Here is a 6,538-nt window from a genome sequence, read left to right on the forward strand (position 1 = left end):
ACCATGGGAATTCCAGAACATCATTCAACCACATTCAAGCCCAAATGGATGTCTAAAAGGCCCATTTATGGTTCTGGACGTGAATAGCAATGAAGGTCCGTTTGAAAGGTCCAAGAAGATTCAAGAAGCATCAAGAGTGATATTATTGACATTAATTAGGATTCTGTTTGTTTTAATTAGTTTCCTATTTTCAAATAGCATATTTGTTCTTGAAGTTTAAGTTATTTCCTTTTATTTTTATGTAAGAAATGATGCCTCCCATAGTCAAATAATCATTAATGAGGCATCATCCCTAGCATTTATGTCTTAAGATGCTGATTCTAGAGTGTTCTATGGTTGCCTATATATAGGCTACGTTTTTGTACTTAAAATCAGATTTGAATGAAAGAATTTTAGAGAATTTTATTTCTCTTGAGTGAGCTTTGCTTGCCGCCTCGTATTCTCGTGAGAATACTCGACTGTATCAAGGACTGATCATCCTTGTGGTGTCTCCATGGCTAGGGTTGTAAGAGACAGGTTCTCTTAAGGTCCTACCTTTGATCGTTCGTCTAGTTTCCTAACTTGTTTCTAGCCGATCCGTATCCGTCCCTTATATCATTTGGTATCAGAGCTAAGGTTTGCTAGCTTTCAAGTTCTATCCTTTTGGTGTTTTCATTTTTGTTGCTTTCTCTATTGCTTCCGTTTTCCTTTCGTTTCCATTCTTCTCATTATGTCTTCCTCCTTTCTTCCTTATTTTCATCCCTTTTATTTTTTTTCGTTTTTTTCCCTTTTCCTCTCCTTCCCACCCATTGTTTTTTTTTCCTGTTCACTTGACTTGCTTTGCTCTTTTGAAACTGCCAATCCCGAAGAAACTAAAGAGATTCAACGCCAAGTTGATGAACTCATGAGGAAAGGGTTTGTAAGGGAAAGTTTGAGCCCATGTGCTGTTCCAGTACTTCTAGTGCCCAAGAAAGATGGTTCATGGTGAATGTGCATTGATTGTAGAGCCATCAACAAAATAACAGTTAAGTATCGCTACCCCATTCCTAGATTAGATGACATGTTGGATGAGTTGCATGGTGCTACTTTATTCTCTAAAATTGACCTAAGGAGTGGTTATCATCAAATTTGCATGAAAGAGGGAGATGAATGGAAAACAGCATTTAAAACTAAATTTGGATTGTATGAGTGGTTAGTTATGCCTTTTGGGTTAACTAATGCACCTAGCACTTTCATGAGCTTGATGAATCATGTTTTTCGTTCATTTATTGGGAAGTTTGTGGTTGTCTACTTTGATGATATTCTTGTCTATAGTAGAACAATAAATGACCATGTTATTCACTTGCATGAGGTGTTTCGAACTCTTAGGGAGAATAGCTTATATGCTAATTTTCAGAAATGCTCCTTTTGCATGGATTTGTTGTGTTTCTTGGTTTTGTTGTAGGTGCTCAAGGGATTCATATGGATGAGGAAAAGGTGAAAGCTATAAGAGATTGGCCAATGAAGTCAGGAGTTTTCATGGACTAGCAAGTTTCTATAGGAGGTTTGTCAAAGATTTTTCAACTATTGCTGCACCTCTAAATGAGCTTGTTAAGAAGCATGTGACATTTAAATGGGGTGAAACACAAGAAACAGCTTTTAATACCTTGAAAGAAAAATTAACCAATGCACCACTTTTGTGTTTACCTGATTTTAATAAAGTTTTTGAAGTTGAATGTGATGCTTCTGGGATTGGTATTGGTGCTGTTCTAATGCAAGAGTCTAGGCCTATTGCCTACTTCAGTGAGAAATTAAGTGGAGCTTCTTTGAATTACTCTACTTATGACAAGGAACTCTATGCTTTAAAACGAACTTTAGAAACATGGCAGCATTATTTATGGCCCAAGGAGTTCATTATTCACTCTGATCATGAAAGTTTGGAGTTTCTAAAGTCTCAAGGTAAGCTTAACAAGAGGCATGCTCGCTGGTTGAAATTCATAGAGACGTTTCCTTATGTGATCAAGCATAAGCAAGGTAAAGAGAATGTTGTTGCTGATGCTCTTTCTAGGAGGTATTCTCTTATCACTTCTCTTCATGCTAGATTACTTGGATTTGAATTCTTTCTAGGAGGTAATACTTCTTACTACTTGACTTAAACACAATCGGTAGATCCGGGCAAGGGATTGAAAATTTTAAAGTTATTTTCCGTTGCGCGTCTTTCAATTCCCTTCACTTCTCCCAAGCTCTTTGTACCTATTATAGTTAGTTAAGGGAGGGTGAGATTTAGAAGAATCTCAATAGCAAAATATTACCATCAATGCATACAAGATGAATGCAAGTGTATGATATGCTTACTTGATCTAACTCATGCTTACTTATAATATGTTCTAATGCTCAATGTTTCTCATTAACATGCGTGGCCATGGAAAACATAAAAAAAAAAAAAGGCATCTTACTAGCATTTGCATCTCATATCATTTTAAACAACATAATATGCATCAAAACACAAGCATGCACATCAAGCACACAAGAAAGGTAAGTTTACTACTTTTTATCCTTAAGCTTTCTTCTTGCTCCCTTTACTTTCTAACCACCAAGATTGCTTGAACAATCTTGCCATTCCTCTTTTTTGGTGTTTCATAGTCCTAAATTTATAATACACAATAATATCTAGTCCGTTAAGACCATGAAAAACCATTAATCAACTTAACTCTTAAACTTGCTCTTCTTTAACCTTAAAATTTCACTTTCTTTTCCATAGCCTTTAAAATCATTCCCTTAGTCATTTCCCACATACTTTTTCATGAAGAATCTAAATATGAGCTTGAATTTATCAAAATCCAACTCCTTCACTTTGAATTCCAGTTGGCCGAACAATATGCACTTAGGGTCCAAGATTTCCATTTTCAATTCTAATGCTTCCAAACTTGTTTTCTCAGCTTTATCCCACACAATTTTTTATTCTAAACTCATTAAAAGCATCAAAATCATCAAAATCCAATCCTAAGACATCAAACTTAACTTGGCCAAAATGTTTTCTCAAGTTATACAATCATGAAATTCAACCAATTTTAACATAAAACCACCTGATTCTTGTTCATTTTAAGCCTTTAAACCTTATTCTAACATCAATTTCATCTTTCCCTACACTTAACAATTTTGTGCAGCATATCCCCTTAGGGTTTTAAACTTCCAAAAACCATTAAAAACTATAACCAAGCTTAACAACAAAGGTAGTGAAAACTACATCAAAAACCATGAACATACCTTGTTTTAGAGCTTGATCTTGCATGTGATCACTTGATCTTTCTCTTCCCTCCTTATTTCTCTCTCTAGAATTCATTTTGAAAGAGTTTTCCCATGATTTTCATGAGCTTAGACGGAAATGAGGGGAGGGTGGGATATTTATAGAAAACAAGATTGAACCTTAGCCCTTAATCATGTAAATAGGTGGCTTAATCTTAACCGTCCATTTTGCCTCTTTGTCTTGTGGTGACAAATGTCCTCATGACATCATGCTTACATCATCAAGCCATATGTCTTTAATCTAACCGTACACATGTCTTACATCCGACCGTACACGTGTTGTTCATCTAACCATACACGTGTCTCTTGTCTCTTCATCATTTTGGAATTAAAATAGGAAGGAAATTAATAAGAAATTCATGCAAAATGCAGCTCTTAGGTATTCCTCCATTTATTGGGTGCTTTTTCGAGTTCTGACTTTTCCAGTACCATTAGGACATTCTACCACCCTTTTCTCATCTCAAATAGGTCCACATGGCATGATATAACATGCCTAAAAAATAAGTGATGCTCTTCCCTTGTTCTTCCATTAAAATAATTAATAATATTTATTTTGGAGTAAACTTAATCGAATTCTTTCTATCGGTCCACGACTTCAGGAATCTGTCTTTGGGTACCAATTCTATTTATTCATCATGGGAAATTTTTTTAATTTTTCTTGAGTCAAAAGTCAACCTTTAGACGGTTTACTTTGACTTTCCTAGGATAGTATATAAATAGGCTTTAAATTCTATTAAAGCCAACTTCTTTGCTTTCTGGGGATGAAATTTTTTTCTAAAACCTATTATAATTCCTCAAGTATTTTCTCCCATTTTTGTCCAATTATTTTAGGCCTTTTTGTATTTTAAATAATTTAATTTTCACTAATATTCAAAATTAGCCAAAATCATGGGAATTCTACAAATTCCTTCCAGGGGTATTTTCATCATTTTTAGCATCACAGGGGCCTCTGGATCTCATTCCTATTTTTTTGGAATTTTTTTTGAAGTATTCAGGCCTACTTTCCATCATTGTCCCTTTTCAGCCTGAAACTTATCAAATTTGCATTTTAGGTTCCTACTCAGGTTTAGCCCTTAATTACCTCAACTCCTTATACAGGACCCCCTGACTTCACATGCAGGCTTTAACATGCCATTTCCTATTTTTTGGGATTTTTTGAAATATTTGGGTTTAATTTCTATTTTTGCCCTCACCAGTTCGAAACTTTGTAAAATTACAATTTTGCCCCTGATTTGGCTTAACCTTATAATTCACCTAATTGAGGCCTTTAACATAACTTTTGGCCTACATTCATCTCTATTTCTTATTCTTAGGCCTTGAGACTTCACTAAAGTCTTTAACTTTCTTTTTTCTCAGTTCTAAAAAGCTTTTCCTTTGCGATTTAGTCCTTAGGAATCCCTCTGGGACTTTTGCCCAAAGGGGTATACTAGCTTGCCCATTTCAAGCTAATTTTGGTAGGCCTAAAATTCAGGATGATACACAAAATATTTCTTTAAGAAAGCAGGTAGTGTAACACCACCTTTAATACCATATTATGTATCAATTGGAATCATTATAACATATTTCCCAACGTTTCCAAGCAAAAAATTTCAATTTCACAACTTTCTTTTTATTCTGTTTGTACATTATTCATCTGAATTTGGGCCAACTTTGAAAATTCATAACTAATTCTAGAAAAATTGAAACGGGGTGGTTCTAATTTTCACACGAAGCTTGCTAAGAGTTCTATAGAGAAAAATATTCATTGGACTCAATTCCATCCAATCAGCGCCATAAAATTCAACAAAGTACACTGTTCATATGGTCAATTTTTAAATTTTCAGTATTTTAACCCAACTTTGGAAGGACATAACTCTTAGCACAGAACTCAAAATTTGATGGTTTACCATTTGATTTAAAGCTAAAAATTAGATCTAGTTGCCTGCAAAATCTTAGGTCCAGAATCCATTATTTGCTTATTATTTTATGTGTCACAAGATTAGCCTCTTCTTGGATATTTTTATCTCCTAATCCCATTTTTCTTGAATTTATTTCCCTTTTTCTTTCTCCATACCCTTTAGGCATTCCACCGTTCTATATTTCAATATTAGGGCATGTCATAGAAGTATAATTTATATCATATTATCATTCACAATTCATTACAACTTAACATAAAGTTCATTAAAACTTTACACAATATAACATAGTGATATAGTTTCCATAATGCTCTTCTATCCCAATACTAACTCCTTACCTTGATCCATGGATGAGCCACTCCTTATTTGAGACATAATTTAACATAGGAGGAATGAGATTTCAAAGAAATCTTAGTAGCAATTAAACTATAATTATCATGCAAATTAAGCAAGTGAAAATGTGACATCTTATAGAACTTCAAGACATCCTCAAGTCACACAAAATCATGCCTAGTCTCATGCTAGGAGAGGAACATCAGCACTTCCACATTACCATAATTCAATGCATTTGGCCAAAGCATAATTTGAACCATCCAATCAACCAAGATCACTACACAATTCCTCAATCCAAGCAAACAACACAATCACATTAAACAAGCAAGATAAACAATCAAATTATAATTCAATGCTACCTTTTACTACTTGTCCAATTCGGTCACCCCAAGGGACAATGATCCTCCTTGACTCCTCTTCCCAAAGCCTATTAAATCAAGCATAAATATAGGCCACATTAACCATTAAACAACACAACACAATACTTTTAACTTTAACCAAACATTTCCCCCTTTTTATTTTTTTATTTTTAAAAAAATGATTCCTCCTTTAGAATCAATAACCTCGTGACTCATTCTAACACAATTTTTCATGAGGAATTCAAATATGAAATCAGATTTTTTAAAAATCAAACTTCTTCCCCTTCAAGTTGAGTTGGCCGAATAGGGGGTATATACTTCTAAAAATTTCATTTTTTATTCCAATGATTTTAAACACTTTCCAATAGTATATTCCTACACAAAAACATATTTTAAACCCATTGGAATCATCAAATTAAGCTAAAACAATTTCCTGTAGCATGAACAGTGGCTGGCCAAATTGAACCCTAAGAACCCTAACTTGGTTTTCTTCCAAAAATCAATCCATGCACTACTTAATCATGCTTATTTTACTTGATTTTTAAGGTTTCTATCCTTTCCTAGACCTCACATGATCCAACAAAATTTTGGCAGCACCACAACTGGGAATATTCAAGCCAAAACCCTTACTAACCAAGCTTGAAACTTAGGGATAGGGATGCTTATACATACCTTGATGTTTTCCTA

The sequence above is a fragment of the Neltuma alba genome, unplaced genomic scaffold (assembly GCF_004799145.2).
Source record: "Neltuma alba isolate B1F8T4 unplaced genomic scaffold, ASM479914v2 tig00010278_pilon, whole genome shotgun sequence".
Taxonomy (NCBI): domain Eukaryota; kingdom Viridiplantae; phylum Streptophyta; class Magnoliopsida; order Fabales; family Fabaceae; genus Neltuma; species Neltuma alba.